Below are 16,847 nucleotides of genomic sequence, written 5' to 3'. Positions count from 1 at the left end.
AGAGAAGCCAAGGCACAACTCTCTTTAGAGGACCTGACCGAATTCTTCAAAGAAGGAGAACCCATGGCAGCCGAAAACAACAACAATGCCAACAATGCAAGGAAGGTGCTGGGTGACTTTACTGCACCTACTCCCGACTTCTATGGGAGAAGCATCTCTATCCCTGCCATTGGAGCAAACAACTTTGAGCTTAAGCCTCAATTAGTTTCTCTAATGCAACAGAATTGCAAGTTCCATGGACTTCCAATGGAAGATCCTCATCAGTTTTTAGCTGAATTCTTGCAAATCTGTGACACAGTCAAGACTAATGGGGTTAACCCTGAGGTCTACAGACTGATGCTATTCCCTTTTGCTGTAAGAGACAGAGCTAGAATATGGTTGGATTCTCAACCTAAAGAAAGCCTGGACTCTTGGGAAAAGCTAGTCAATGCCTTCTTGGCAAAGTTCTTTCCACCACAAAGATGGAGTAAGCTTAGAGTGGAAGTCCAAACCTTCAGACAGAAGGATGGAGAATCCCTCTATGAAGCTTGGGAAAGATACAAACAATTAATCAGAAGATGTCCTTCAGACATGCTTTCTGAATGGAGCATCATAGGTATTTTCTATGATGGTCTCTCTGAACTATCTAAGATGTCCTTGGATAGCTCTGCTGGAGGATCTCTTCATCTGAAGAAGACGCCTGCAGAAGCTCAAGAATTGATTGAAATGGTTGCAAATAACCAATTCATGTACACTTCTGAAAGGAATCCTGTGAACAATGGGACTAGTCAGAAGAAAGGAGTTCTTGAGATTGACACTCTGAATGCCATATTGGCTCAGAACAAGATATTGACTCAACAAGTCAATTTGATTTCTCAAAGTCTGTCTGGAATGCAAAATGCACCAAACAGTACTAAGGATGCTTCATCTGAGGAAGAAGCTTATGATCCTGAGAACCCTTCCATGGAAGAGGTGAATTACCTAGGAGAACCCTATGGAAATACCTATAATTCTTCATGGAGAAATCACCCAAATCTCTCATGGAAGAATCAAGAGAGACCTCAACAAGGTTTCAATAACAATAATGGTGGAAGAAACAGGTTTAGCAATGGCAAGCCTTTTCCATCATCTTCTCAGCAACAGACAGAGAGTTCTAAGCAGAATACTTCTGACTTAGCAACAATGGTCTCTGATCTAATAAAGACCACTCAAAGTTTCATGAATGAAACAAGGTCCTCCATCAGAAATTTGGAAGGACAAGTGGGTCAGCTGAGCAAGAAAGTTACTGAACTCCCTCCTAGTACTCTCCTAAGTAATACAGAAGAAAATCCAAAAGGGGAGTGCAAGGCCATCAACATGGCCGAATATGGAGAGGAAAGAGAGGAAGAAGACGCCACTAAGAAAGACCTCAGTAGGCGTGCACCACTCTCCTCTGAGTTCCTCAATGAGGAACCTTGGGAATCTGAGGCTCAAAATGAGACCATAGAGATTCCATTGGACTTACTGCTGCCATTCATGAGCTCTGATGAGTATTCTTCCTCTGAAGAGGATGAGTATGTCACTGAGGAGCAAGTTGCTAAATACCTTGGAGCAATCATGAAACTAAATGACAAGTTATTTGGAAATGAGACTTGGGAGGATGAACCTCCCTTACTCACCAAAGAACTGGATGACTTGTCTAGGCAGAAACTGCCTCAAAAGAGGCAGGATCCTGGGAAGTTTTTTATACCTTGTACCATAGGCACCATGACCTTCAAGAAGGCCTTGTGTGACTTAGGGTCAAGTATAAACCTCATGCCCCTCTCTGTAATGGAGAAATTAGGGATCTTTGAGGTGCAAGCTGCAAGAATCTCATTAGAAATGGCAGACAACTCAAGAAAACAAGCCCATGGACTTGTAGAGGATGTTCTGGTTAAAGTTGAAGACCAGTACATTCCTACTGATTTCATAGTCCTAGAGACTGGGAAGTGTATGGATGAATCCATCATCCTTGGCAGACCCTTCCTAGCCACAGCAAAGGCTGTGATTGATGTTGACAGAGGAGAGTTAATCATTCAAGTGAATGAAAAATCCTTGGTGTTTAAGGCCCAAGGATATCCCTCTGTCATCATGGAGAGGAAGCATGAAGAGCTTCTCTCAAAACAGAGCCAAGCAGAGCCCCCACAGTCAAACTCTAAGTTTGGTGTTGGGAGGCCACAACCAAACTCTAAGTTTGGTGTTGAACCCCCACATTCAAACTCTAAGTTTGGTGTTGGGAGGTTTCAACACGGTTCTGAGCATTTCTGAGGCTCCATGAGAGCCCTCTGTCAAGCTAATGACATTAAAGAAGCGCTTGTTGGGAGGCAACCCAATGTTTTATAATTAATTATTTTCTTTTGTTATTTTATCTTTTTTGTAGGTTGATGATCATAAGAAGTCACAAAAACAATGAAAAAAGCAAAAACAGAATGAAAAACAGGAAGAAAAACAGCACACCCTGGAGGAGAAGAAGCTGGTGTTCAAACGCCAGTAATGCTAGCTGTTGGGCGTTTAACGCCCAGTCTGGCACCATTCTGGGCGTTTAACGCCAGAAAGGGGCACCAGACTGGCGTTAAACGCCAGTAAAGGGCAAGAACCTGGCGTTAAACGCCAGGAATGGGCACCAGCCCGGCGTTTAACGCCAGAAATGGCTCAAAACGTGATTTTGAGCAACATTTGGTGCAGGGATGACTTTTCCTTGACACTACAGGATCTGTGGACCCCACAGGACCCTACCATCACTCTCTCTCTTCTTCCCCCATTCACCAATCACCTCAACACCTCTTCCCCAAAAACCCCTCACCTATCAAATCCCATCTTTCTCTTCACCACTCACATCCATCCTTCATAAAACCCCACCAACCTCACCCTTCAAATTCAAACCACTTTCCCTCCCAAACCCACCCATAATGGCCGAACCATTCACCCCCTTCTCTCCTATATATACCCTTCTTCAACCCTTCAATTTCACACAACCTAAACACCACTTCTCCCCCTCTTTGGCCGAATACACCACCATCTCCCTCTTCTTCATTTTTTCTTCTTCTACTCCCTTCTTTCTTCTTTTGCTCGAGGACGAGCAAACATTTTAAGTTTGGTGTGGTAAAAGCGTTGCTTTTTCGTTTTTCCATAACCATTTATGGCATCCAAGGCCGGAGAAACCTCTAGAAAGAGGAAAGGGAAGGCAAAAGCTTCCACCTCCGAGTCATGGGAGATGGATAGATTCCTCTCAAGGGTGCATCAAGACCACTTCTATGAAGTTGTGGCCTTGAAGAAGGTGATCTCCGAGGTTCCCTTTTCACTCAAAAAGGGTGAATATCCGGAGATCCGCCATGAGATCCGAAGAAGAGGTTGGGAAGTTCTTACCAACCCCATTCAACAAGTCGGAATCTTGATGGTTCAAGAGTTCTATGCCAATGCATGGATCACAAAGAACCATGACCAAAGTGTGAACCCGAATCCAAAGAATTATCTCACTATGGTTCGGGGGAAATACTTGGATTTTAGTCCGGAGAGTGTGAGGGTGGCGTTCAACTTGCCTATGATGCAAGGAGATGAGCATCCTTACACTAGAAGGGTCAACTTTGATCAAAGGTTGGACCAAGTCCTCACAGTCATATGTGAAGAGGGCGCACAATGGAAGCAAGATTCAAGAGGAAAGCCGGTCCAATTGAGAAGGCATGACCTCAAGCCCGTGGCTAGAGGATGGTTAGAGTTCATACAACGCTCAATCATCCCCACTAGCAACCGGTCCGAAGTTACCATAGACCGGGCCATCATGATCCATAGTATCATGATTGGAGAAGAAATAGAGGTTCATGAGGTTATAGCCCAAGAACTCTATAAGGTGGCGGACAAGACCTCCACCTTGGCAAGGTTAGCCTTTCCTCATCTCATTTGTCACCTCTGTTATTCAGTTGGAGTTGACATAGAGGGAGACATTCCCATTGATGAGGACAAGCCCATCACCAAGAAAAGGATGGAGTACACAAGAGATCTCACTCATCATGAGATCCCTGAGATTCCTCAAGGGATGAATTTTCCTCCACAAAACTATTGGGAGCAACTAAACACCTCCCTAGGAGAACTAAGTTCCAACATGGGACAACTGAGGGTGGAGCATCAAGAACACTCCATCATCCTTCATGAAATTAGAGAAGATCAAAGAATCATGAGGGAGGAGCAACAAAGACAAGGAAGAGACATTGAGGAGCTCAAGCACTCCATAGGATCTTCAAAAGCAAGAAAGAGCCGCCATCACTAAGGTGGACCCGTTCTTTGATTTCCTTGTTATTGTTCTTCTGTTTTTCGAATTTTAATGCTTATGTTTATCCATGTTTGTGTCTTGTGATCATTAGTGTCTTAGTGTCTATGCCTTAAAGTTATGAATGTCCTATGAATCCATCACCTTTCTTCAATAAAAACGTGCCTAATTGATAAAAGAAAGAATTGCATGAATTTTGAATTTTATAATAGTTTAATTATTTTGATGTGGTGGCAATATTTTTGTTCTCTGAATGTATGCTTAAACAGTGCATATGTCTTTTGAATTTGTGGTTCATGAATGTTGGCTCTTGAAAGAATGATGAAAAAGGAGACATGTTACTGAGGATCTGAAAAATCAATAAAATGATTCTTGAAGCAAGAAAAAGCATAAAAAAAAAACAAAAACCGAAAAAAAAAAACGAAAAAAAAAAGAGAAGAAAGGAATAAGAGTTGTGATCCAAGGCAATAAGAGTGTGCTTAAGAACCCTGGACACCTCTAATTGGGGACTTTAGCAAAGCTGAGTCACAATCTGAAAAGGTTCACCCAATTATGTGTCTGTGGCATGTATGTATCCGGTGGTAATACTGGAAGACAGAGTGCTTTGGGCCACAGCCAAGACTCAATAAATAGCTATGTTCAAGAATCATCATACTTTACTAAGAGAATCATTAACACTATCTGGATTCTAAGTTCCTAAAGAAGCCAACCATTCTGGATTTCAAAGGATAGAGTGAGATGCCAAAACTGTTCGGAGGCAAAAAGTTAAAAGCCCCGCTCATCTGATTAATACTGATCTTCACAGATGTTTTTGGAATTCATTGCATATTCTCTTCTTTTTATCTTATTTGATTTTCAGTTGCTTGAGGACAAGCAACAATTTAAGTTTGGTGTTGTGATGAGCGGATAATTTGTATACTTTTTGGCATTGTTTTTAGTATGCTTTTGATATGATATAGTTAGTTTTTAGTATATTTTTATTAGTTTTTAATTAAAATTCACTTTTCTGGACTTTACTATGAGTTTGTGTGTTTTTCTGTGATTTCAGGTATTTTCTGGCTGAAATTGAGGGACCTGAGCAAAAATCTGATTCTGAGACCAAAAAGGACTGCAGATGCTGTTGGATTCTGACCTCCCTGCATTCGAAGCGGATTTTCTGGAGCTACAGAAGCCCAATTGGCGCGCTCTCAACGGCGTTGGAAAGTAGACATCCTGGGCTTTCCAGCAATATATGATAGTCCATACTTTGCCCAAGATTTGATGGCCCAAATCGGCGTTCAAAGTCACCTCAAGAAATCCCAGCGTTAAACGCTGGAACTGGCACCCAAATGGGAGTTAAACGCCCAAACTGGCACCAAAGCTGGCGTTTAACTCCAAGAAGAGTCTCTACACGAAATTGCTTCATTGCTCAGCCCAAGCACACACCAAGTGGGCCCGGAAGAGGATTTTTATGTCATTTACTCATTTCTGTACACCCTAGGCTACTAGTTTCTTATAAGTAGGACCTTTTACTATTGTATAGAAATCTTTTGATCACTTTTAGATCTCTAGATCATCTTTGGACATTTTAGTTCTTAGATCATTGGGAGGCTGGCCATTCGGCCATGCCTAGACCTTATGCTTATGTATTTTCAACGGTGGAGTTTCTACACACCATAGATTGAGGTGTGGAGCTCTGCTGTACCTTGAGTATTAATGCAATTACTATTGTTCTTCCATTCAAATTCCGCTTGTTCTTTATCCAAGATATCACTTGTTCTTCAACATGATGAAGGTGATGATTGACGCCCATCACCATTCTCACTCATGAACAAAGTGACTGACAACCACTCTTGTTCTACAAGCATCTGAGGCTTAGTGAATATCTCTTGGATTCCTGATTGCACGATGCATGGTTGATCGCCTGACAACCGAGTGCTCGCCTGACAAACGAGCCAACCATTCCGTGAGATCAGAGTCTTCGTGGTATAGGCAAGAACTGATGGCAGCATTCAAGAGAATCCGGAAGGTCTAACCTTGTCTGTGGTATTCTGAGTAGGATTCAATGATTGAATGACTGTGACGTGCTTCAAACCTGTAACCTACTGGGCGTTAGTGACAGACGCAAAAGAGTTATTCTATTCCGGTAGGGGAGGGAACCACACCGGTGATTGGCAGCACTGTGACAGAGTGTGTGCATTAGCTTTCACTGCGAGGATGGGAGGTAGCTGCTGACAACAGTGAGACCCTATACGAGCTTGCCATGGAAAGGAGTAAGAAGGGTTGGATGAAGACAGTAGGAAAGCAGAGAGACGGAAGGGAAGGCATCTTCATGCGCTTATCTGAAGTTCCTACCAATGAATTACATAAGTATCACTATCTTTATCTTTTATGTTATTTTCGTTCATCACCATATACATCTGAGTTTTCCTGACTAAGATTTACAAGATGACCATAGCTTGCTTCAATACTAACAATCTCCGTGGGATCGACCCTTACTCACGTAAGGTTTATTACTTGGACGACCCAGTGCACTTGCTGGTTAGTTGTGCGAAGTTGTGTAATGCCATGGTATTGGGCTACCACGTTTTTGGAGCCATTACCGGGGATTATGAGAGTTGTGAAAAAGTATAGTTCACAATTTCGCGCACCAGGTACCAAAATGTCAGCGTTTGAATATTTCGGGTACTGATTTGGTCATTACCTCTAAAAAAAATAAAAACTATGATCGTAAATTAAATTTTAGTTGTGCAAAATTAGCAAAAGTGGAGAGAGAGAAAGAGAAAGAGGTACGAAATTATGTGAGAGAAAATAAAAAAATGTTTTGTTCGTTAGTCGTCTTCCGAACAGGTCGGGTGGACAGAAGATGCAAAGATGGATAGGCGAGGATGTCCTTAGCCCTGGTCGCACTGATTGTGGGTCTGCCGAGCTAGCGAGCAGTTGTGCTGGTGAACGGACGAGGGGGGGTGCCACCTGCAAAGACACTCCGACGTTCAAGTCAGCAATGTGCAGGCGGGCAGAATAAGGGGGTGAGAGAATGTGACGTACCTCGGGGGAAGAGCCAATCTTCCCCTTATATACATGTCAGTAGTGGGCCCCTCATGGGACAGGCCCATATTCCCAAGGACGCTGTCCTGCAGCCGTGTGTGAGCTGTACAGGACGCGTGTCCGGGTCGGTTGGGGGGGCGCGTGTCCGGGTCGGGTGTCGCTTGGGTCGGGTCGGCCCGTGTTGATTTTGGGCCGGGCCGTAACAGTGCCCCCACGCGCCAATGGTAGTCGTGAGAGCTACCAATGGCGTGTCGTCTCGCATCTTGTCTGGTCGGTCGCTCGTGGAAAGGATGTGCCCCCAACGCGCGTCTCTTGGTTGTTCAAACAACCGTTTCTTCGCTTCGTTTCCTGTGCCGAGCATTGAATGCTCATAATGGGGTAAAAAACCCCGTATGAAAAGACCATTTTGCCCCCAGGCGTTTCGCGCTCTGGAGGCAGTTTTTAAACGAGTGGTTTTGATATTTCTGCACTTTATGCACTTTTTTCGCACTCCCTATTCTCCCTTCTTCCTCCTTACTACAAGGCTTTGCTGTGGTGCCTCCGTTCGTGTTTCTTGCATTTTCCCAGATTCACGTTCGTGTTTCTTGCATTTTCCCAGATTCAACTTCATTCTCCTTTCATCAATTCAGGTAACTTTTGAACCATCCCCTTTTTATGCATTATTTCTGTATGCTTGTCGTTTGGTTCTTTGAAGTCGTCGTGTAGCCTCTTAGTCGTGAGTAGATGTGTTAGGGGGGAAGTACCATTCCAGGGTAGGCTTTTTTCTCGTTCTCTTAGCCATTCAGTCTTGTTTAGCCTTAGTCGAGAAGTCGTGAGGGTGATGTTTGTGTTCGGCCTGAGCAACCGATCTCTTAAACTAACTGGATGGTACCCCCATGTAGGTATGGCTCGCACGGTCTCCCGGGCATCCGTCAACCCTGCAGCGTACGACCAGTATGCTTGGGTCGTCTCTGATGTAAGGGATTCACCCAATCAAATGGGCGAGGAGGAGCTCACCGAGTTCCGACAAGCCGGGTATTTGTGTGGCGGGACCGACGAGGAGGCCAATTACGACGTTTTCGTCCCGGCTCCTCATGAGCGATTGTATGAAATCAACTTCCAACCCCGCCAGGTCGCCGACTGGATTTGGTTCTACAAAGCCATGTTCACTCAAGTCGGAGTTCGCATTCCTTTCTCAGCCTTTCAAATGGCGCTCTTAAACCGAATTTCCGTGTCACCGTCGCAGTTGCATCCGAACAGTTGGGCTTCGATCCGCTGTTTCGAGATGGTTTGTGAATATCTCGAACTGCCGGTGTCCGTGGATGTCTTCCTCTTTTTCTTTAACCTCACAAACCCTTCCAAGGAGGGAAAACATAGAAAAGGATTCATGTCCTTCCGTGCTGCCCAGGGTCGGAAGATCTTTGGTCTGTTTGAAGATTCCTACCATGGGTTTAAGGACAAGTATTTTAAGGTCCGCCCTGCCAAAGGTCGTCAACCCTTTTGGTTGTCTTTGGAGGGGGTACGGCTTATCCCGACTTATTGGAGCTTCGGGGCAGGGTCCAATAGTTTTATTAAGGTAAACTATAAAAGCATGTCGGCAGTAGATAAGCAGGTTGCCGAGGTGCTAAACGCAGTTTTTGGGAAGAACCCGGTAAATCCCCATCTCCTCATGGGTGACAGGGAGTCCGGCCGTAATTATATTTGTGAGGAGCTTTTCTCTTTGCCCTTTGTCTTTTTTCCTTTTATTGATATTGTGTGACGACTAACCGACCTTCTTTGTTTTCCTGCAGTGGATATGTCTGCGTCGGTGACGGGCCTTGCCGACTTGTTTCAAACCTTCCTTGCCGGTGGTGATGACAAGGAGGGTGACGAGCAGCCTACCCCCGGGGGACCTGATGCTCCTCCGGAGGGCCAGGATGCTCCCGAGCAGAGGGCCGCAACCGACGGGATCGGAACCTCGGCTCAGGGCGCCATGGTGGAAGGTGGCAAGGCTGTCCACGTTTCCCCTATCCGTGAGGTGTCCGGGATTGGGGGTTCGGTGCCCACTCCGGATGATGAGGAGGAGGTGGTAGAAGTCTCCGGCCTGAAGAGAAAGAGAAAGAAGGCATCCACGGCGTCGTCTAGTCCTGAGGGTGTCCTTACCGTTATGGAAAGGAATTTTGACGCCTCAAAATTTATAGACACCCAGCTGATCCCTGGTACCGAGGACTATTTCCACGAGTCTTCTCTTGCCGGTCAAGCGAGGTGGATGTACCGAACACTTCTGCGGGGGGCCGTGATAGCCCGGAAGGCTGAGTTTGAGCTGTCCGGGATGGAGTCTCTTCGTCGGAAGTTGGACTCCGCTGGGAAGGCCAACAATGATTTGAAAAGTGAAGTGGAAACTCTCCGGGAGCAGTTGACTCAAACTTCGGAGAAGTTGGATGCCGCCGAGAAGAAAACCACCACCGCTGAGCAGAAAGCTACCTCCGCCGAACAAAAATTAACAACTGCCGAGAAGAAACAGAAAGAGTCGCACGCGACGATTGAACGTCTGGTCGAGCGTGAGATGGCTCTGGAGAAACAGGTCGGCGAGGCGCAGAAGCGTACGGCCGAAGTTGAGAAGGAGAAGCAGGCCGTGGAGGCCGAACTGGCAACATGGAAGGCCAAGTACAAAGACGTCGTCAAACAGGGTAAAGGTGCGATTTTGGGCACCGAGGAAGCCCTGAAGGCTCAGATTAAAATTGTTGCCCCTGAGTTCGACACGTCGGCAATTGGCGTTTTTAAGATTATTAAGGATGGCCAGGTTGTTGATGTTCCGAAGAAATGAACTCTTTGTTTCATCGTTTTTGTTTAGCCGTTTTGTTTTGGCTTGTAGACAGTTGTTTTTAGCCGTTTTGGCTTATGCGAACAGTTTAATCTTAGCCGTTTTAATTTTGGCTTGTGAATAATGACTCTTTGGTCGCTTGCTCGTGTTGTCACGATGAAGTTTTTCTTACTTGTCCGATTGTTATCGTTTTTAGTAACCGTTTTTGGTTTATAGTTGTTTACATCGGCGGCCCGTGGGCTCTCGTGTAGTTGTTCGTTACAACGGTAGTTGATGACCTCCCGGGGTGATCAGTCCCGGGTTGGGTGTCGTTGCTAGTCACGACAAGATGATTTATCTGAAAAACGGAGGAAAAATAGAATGGAGAATTTGCACAAGTGTATCTTATTCGGTATCCACATAAAAGACTTGAAAGTTACTATGAAGTTCGAATGACAAATTAACTACTTAGCTAGATTAGCCGGCAGGTCGCTCCGTCCTCTAGGAGTAGAATCTTCTAAGGTTGTCCGCATTCCAAGTTCTCGGGACTTCCTTGCCGTCGAGTCTTTCTAGTTTGAATGCTCCTTTTCCCATCACTTTCTTGACTCTATATGGGCCTTCCCAGTTGGCCGCCAGCTTGCTTTCTCCGGGGGTCGGCAGGCCGATATCATTTCGCCTCAGGACGAGGTCGTTTGGCTCGAATTCCCTCTTGAGCACTTTGGTGTTGTAGCGGAGCGCCACTCTTTGTTTTAGCGCCGTTTCTGTCAAGTGGGCTATTTCTCGGGCTTCCTCTATCAGGTCCTTTTCTACGGCTTCCTCCACCCCTTTCAAAAGAAGTCGTGGGCTTGGTTCTCCGATTTCTACGGGTATTACCGCGTCCACCCCGTACGTTAACCGAAAAGGAGTTTCCTTGGTGGAGGACTGCTCGGTCGTTCGGTAAGACCAGAGAACCGACGCCAGCTCGTCGGCCCAAGCACCCTTTTTGTTGTCCAACCTCTTCTTTAGCCCTGAAAGGATAACCTTGTTGGCAGACTCCACTTGTCCGTTCGTCCGAGGGTGTTCTACCGAAGAGAACCTTTGCCTTATACCTAGGCCGTTGAGAAATTCTGTGAACTTTTTGTCAGCAAATTGTGTGCCGTTGTCCGAGATGACGACTTCTGGTATCCCGAACCGTGTTATCACCTGCCTCCACATGAATTTTCTGCAATTGGCTGAGGATATGCTAGCCAATGGTTCGGCTTCTATCCATTTGGTATAGTAATCAATTGCCACTGTGAGATATTTGACCTGCCCAGGGCCGGCAGGGAAGGGCCCTAAGAGGTCGATTCCCCACTGAGCGAACGGCCGGGAAGTCGTCAGCAAGCTCAACTCGTTTGCTGGTGCTTTGGCAAAGTTGGCGTTCTGTTGGCACTTTATGCACTTTTTGACAAACTCTTTGGAATCTGCCATCATCGACGGCCAGTAGTACCCAACTCGGATCAACTTCCTTGCTAGGGCTTTTCCTCCGATGTGGTGCCCACAGCAACCCTCGTGGACTTCCCTGAGGACGTAGTCCGTTTGGTCGGGGTGTAGGCACTTCAGTAGAGGTTGGCTGAGCCCTTTTCTGAACAGCTGTCCTTGGATGACGGCGTATTTGGCCGCTTCCCTCCTTAATTTCACCGCGTCTTTTTCGTCACCGGGGACTTGGCCGTGTTCTAGGTAGTTGGTGATGGGGTCTAGCCATGAAGAACTTAGGGTTGTTATGTGTAGTGCAATTGCAGGTTCCCTTGTGATGCCTTGGATGAGAGACCGGTTTCCCTCCTCTGGCTTCGTGCTGGCTAATTTTGATAGGAGGTCTGCTCGTGTGTTCCTTTCTCTGGGTACATGCTGGACCGTGACCTCGTCGAACTTTTGGCTCAAGCTTTTGACCTTTTCCAAGTACTTCTGCAACAAGGGGTCCTTGGCTTTGATAGCTGCCGTTTACTTGGGAAGTGACGACTTGGGAATCGCTGCATACTTCCAGCCTTTTTGCGCCGACCTCTGTTGCTAGGGTCAAGCCTCCTATGAGGGCTTCGTATTCTGCTTGGTTGTTCGAGATGGGAAACTCGAATCTGACCGACTGTTCGTATACGACCCCGTTTGGACTTTCTAGGATGATCCCGGCTCCTCCGAAGGTCTGGTTGGAGGCTCCGTCCACATGGAGCTTCCACCGTGTACCCATGTCTTCGCCTGGGTCTCCTGTTACTTCAACCAGAAAATCCGCCATGGCTTGCGCCTTGATGGCTTGCCGGGGCTCGTATCGTATGTCATATTGAGAGAGTTCGATGGACCAAGTCATCATTCTTCCCGCCAGGTCGGGTTTCTGGAGAACTTGCCGAATCCCCTGGTCCGTTCTGACGATCACTTGGTGACTTTGGAAGTATTGTTTTAACCTTCTCGAGGAAGTTAGGAGTGCCAAAGCTAGCTTTTCCAACTTGCTGTATCTTAATTCTGCTCCTTGTAGGGCCCTGCTTATGAAGTAAACTGGTTGTTGGGCTTTCCCGTCCTCCCGTATCAGTACTGCGGCCAGGGCTTCGCTTGTTATAGCGAGGTATAGGTATAGTGGTTCCCCGTCTCTTGGCTTCGCTAGGATTTCCTTGAAGTGTTGAAAGGCTTCTTCGCACGCGGGTGTCCACTCAAACGCCATCCCTTTCTTCATGAGGTTGAAGAATGGCAGGGCCTTTGTCGCCGAGGCCCCAAGAAACCGAGAAAGTGATGTCAATCGCCCTGCCAACCTCTGGACGTCCTTGACACAGCCCGGGCTCTTCATCTGAAGTATTGCCTGGCATTTCTCCGGGTTGGCTTCTACCCCTCTCTGAGTTATCATAAATCCCAGGAATTTGCCGGCTTCCATGGCGAAGGCGCACTTGAGGGGGTTCAGCCTCATACCATGTTGACGGAGGGACGCAAACACACTTGCCAGGTCGTTTAGGAGGTCGTCAGGTCGTGTTGTTTTTGCCAGGATGTCGTCCACGTAAACTTCGACCGTTTTCCCTATGAGGTCGTGGAATATCCTGTTCATCAGCCTTTGATATGTCGCCCCTGCATTTTTCAAGCCAAACGGCATTACCTTGTAGCAGAAGGTTCCTCCTGGCGTTATGAACGCCGTTTTGTCTTCGTCTGGTCGGTGCATCGGTATCTGATTGTAACCGGAGTAGGCGTCCATGAAACTCAGATATCGGTACCCCGCCGCGGCGTCAACGAGTGCATCTATGTTGGGGAGGGGGAAGCAATCTTTGGGGCATGCTTTGTTAAGGTCAGAGTAGTCCACGCTTATTCTCCATCTGCCATTGTGTTTTTTCACCAATACCATGTTTGAGAGCCACGTCGAGTAGTCCACTTCTCGTATGAAGCCTGCTTCTAGGAGGCCGGCCGTTTGCTTGGCTACCTCCTCTGCTCTTTCCGCCGACATCTTTCTCCTTCGTTGAGCCACTGGGCGCGCTTCCGGCTTGACGGCTAGGTGATGTGAGATGATTTGTGGATCTATGCCCGGCATGTCGGCTGGTGTCCATGCGAACAAGTCCTTGTTGGCTCTTATCATTTCGATCAAGGGCTCCTTCAGTTTATGTGGGAGGTTCTTGTTAACGAAAGTGAACTTTTCCCCTTCGTCACCGATGCTAAATTTTTCTAGGTCCCCTTCTGGTTCCGGCCTCGGCTTGTCCTCGACTCTGGCATCAAGGTCGGCTAGGAATACGCCAGATGCTTCTTTGGACTTCTTTCTGAGGGAGAGGCTGGCGTTGTCACAAGCGACCGCCGTCTCGAGGTCTCCTCTTATGGTCCCTATGGATCCATCATCGGTGACGAACTTCATAACCAGCAGCTTGGTATTGATTATGGCTTCAAAATCATTGATTGTTTTTCTTCCCAAGATGATGTTGTAGGCTGTGGAGTCTCGGAGGATTACGAACTCGGCCATCGCCGATCTCCGGCCTTGCACCTGTCCCACCGAGATTGGTAAGGAAATGACTCCGTCTGGTTTGATGAAGTGGTCGCCTAACCCGATAACCCCGTGCTGGTGTGTCGTCAGGTCGGCATCCTTCAGCCCCAGTGCGTCGAACACGTTGCGGAACATGATGTTTGAATCAGCTCCTGTGTCGACAAGGATCCGTTTGACGAGGCCGGTTCCCACTCTGGCCGTTATGACCATGGGAGGGTTTTCCGGGGCGTCGCTGAACCATTGGTCTTCTGGGCCAAAAGAAATGGACGGGGGTTTTTTGGTACTCTGCATTGGTGGAGATGAGATCGCCAGGACCTTGGCGTCTTTCTTGTGTGCCGATCGGGACTTTGGTGCAGTGTTCTTTGCCATTACCACGTTTATTACAGTGAGGCCGTGGTCTCTGTCTTCGGGCTCCTGTCGCCGCTTGGCCGAGCGTGTCTTGCCTTCCTCGTCTTGGTCACGATAACGTCTTCTCGGCTCCCTGATGAGATGGGAGAACGCTGCCAGCTTTCCTTCTCTTATTGCTTGTTCTAATGCGTCCTTCAGGTCGAAACAGTCCTGCGTTTGATGGCCATATCCCTTATGGTAATCACAATAAAGGTTCTTGTTTCCACCCGTGCGGTCCTTGAGTGGTCGGGGTTTCGGAAGAATTCCCTTTTCAGCTATTTGTTGATAGACTTCCACGATGGGGCGGGCGAGTGGGGTGTAGTTAGTAAACTTCCCGACTCGAGGGAACGGCCTAGGTGCTTTGTTTGACGCCTCCTCCCTGGCCTTTTCTTTTGCTCTCTCCCCGTCGCCACCGAACTGACGAGCCTGGCCGTAACCGGACTGCCGCTTATTGGCAGCCACAACTCGGCTGACTTCCTCATCGTTTATGTACTCTTTGGCCACCGTTTGGATTTCATGCATCGTCCAAACCGGCTTCGTGGTAAGGTGCTTTCGGAAGTGCTCGTTGAGGAGGCCGTTCGCTAGGCAGAGACTGGCCACCGAGTCGGTTAAGCCGTCGATTTCCAAGCATTCGTCGTTGAACCGATCTAAGTACCTCCTAGTCGGCTCTCCCTGTCTTTGGGTTACCCCGAGAAGGTTGATAGGATGCTTGGCCTTTGCTATTCGCGTTGTGAATTGAGCCAGGAATGCGCGGCTGATGTCTGAGAAATTGTAGATGGAACCTTGAGGGAGGCCGTTAAACCATCTAATCGCTGGTCCTGCCAGGGTCACCGGGAAGGCGCGGCATCTTACTTCGTCGCCTACTCCCTCTAGATTCATCCTGGCCTCAAAGGCCGTGAGGTGTTCTAGAGGGTCTTGAGTTCCGTCGTACCTCATGTCCGTTGGCTTGTCGAAGTGTTTCGGCAGCCGGACCTCGAGGATAGATCGGTGGAACGGGGTGGCGCCCATTATCACAGGTTGTCGTGTCCTTTCGTCTTCGCGACCTCTTGTCGCTCGATGGGTCGGTCTGCCGCGGGAGTAGATAATCGTGTCATTTCGTCTCCTCACTACGGGTGACTCCTCCCGCGAGCTCTCCGCTTCCGTCCGCGGGCGGCTTCGGCGAGAGTCTTCCTCCTCGCTCCCGGGAGACGGGGTGTAGCTCGGATCGGTAGACCGTCCGTCCCGCTCCCGGTCGGCAAGCTGTCGTTCCAGGTTCTGGACTCTGTGGCGTAGCTCTTGCATTATTATGGCGCTATCACCGCCCGTTCCTCCGAAGGGTCGGGTCCTCGTGTGTCGATGGGGGGACCTTCGCCGCCCCCCTTGCGAGGCGACAGAGGCTGCCCCCTCCGCTCCGGCAGCCCGGCCTTGGTCGCCGGGACCCAGTACGACTTCCATTTAGACGTCCCCACAGACGGCGCCAATGTTCGTTAGTCGTCTTCCGAACAGGTCGGGTGGACAGAAGATGCAAAGATGGATAGGCGAGGATGTCCTTAGCCCTGGTCGCATTGATTGTGGGTCTGCCGAGCTAGCGAGCAGTTGTGCTGGTGAACGGACGAGGGGGGGTGCCACCTGCAAAGACACTCCGACGTTCAAGTCAGCAATGTGCAGGCGGGCAGAATAAGGGGGTGAGAGAATGTGACGTACCTCGGGGGAAGAGCCAATCTTCCCCTTATATACATGTCAGTAGTGGGCCCCTCATGGGACAGGCCCATATTCCCAAGGACGCTGTCCTGCAGCCGTGTGTGAGCTGTACAGGACGCGTGTCCGGGTCGGTTGGGGGGGCACGTGTCCGGGTCGGGTGTCGCTTGGGTCGGGTCGGCCCGTGTTGATTTTGGGCCGGGCCGTAACATGTTTAAAGTTTTAACTAAATTTATACTTATTAAAAAAATTAATATTGACATTAAAAGCAATAGTGTAACCAACATAAAATAAAAGGTAGAAAAATATAAAAAGTTAAGGATAAATACTAATTTTACAGTGAAAATTAATGAAGGATGAGAAGCAATAGGTTTAATACGAGAGAACGAAGCAAATTTTATAACCAATTATAACTATTAAAAAATAATATTAAAAAAGAAAAAGAATTATATGATATTATACAAGGATAACTTATTACAGTGGTAGCTAGAGGTTGAAGTAAATTTTGGAGGGGCAATATGTAATTTTAAAAAAATATAGTTCAAATGATAAATATTAAAAATTACAATATATACTTATCAAATATTTGAATGTCTTTTTCAGTAAAAGAAATTAATTAAAGAACTAACAAAATATAAAGTAATATTAAATTAAATAAATAAAAAATTATCTAATTTTTTAAAAATAATACAAAAAGTTATAATTGCTTAAAACTTGAAAGATTGACACTTTGGATATAATAATACCAATATTTATTGAATATCTTAATTTTTTATCTA

General features: G+C 47.2%; 1 non-coding gene across 1 annotated transcript; it reads right to left on the bottom strand.

The window, feature by feature from the left end:
• Positions 1-468: 468 nt before the first annotated feature.
• On the bottom strand, positions 469-576 carry LOC130964260 (small nucleolar RNA R71). The gene has a single exon (XR_009080361.1). It is a non-coding gene; the product is annotated as a small nucleolar RNA R71 (small nucleolar RNA).
• Positions 577-16,847: the final 16,271 nt, after the last annotated feature.

The sequence above is a fragment of the Arachis stenosperma genome, chromosome 2 (assembly GCF_014773155.1).
Source record: "Arachis stenosperma cultivar V10309 chromosome 2, arast.V10309.gnm1.PFL2, whole genome shotgun sequence".
NCBI lineage: Eukaryota > Viridiplantae > Streptophyta > Magnoliopsida > Fabales > Fabaceae > Arachis > Arachis stenosperma.
This window is presented reverse-complemented; position numbering and strand designations above follow the sequence as displayed.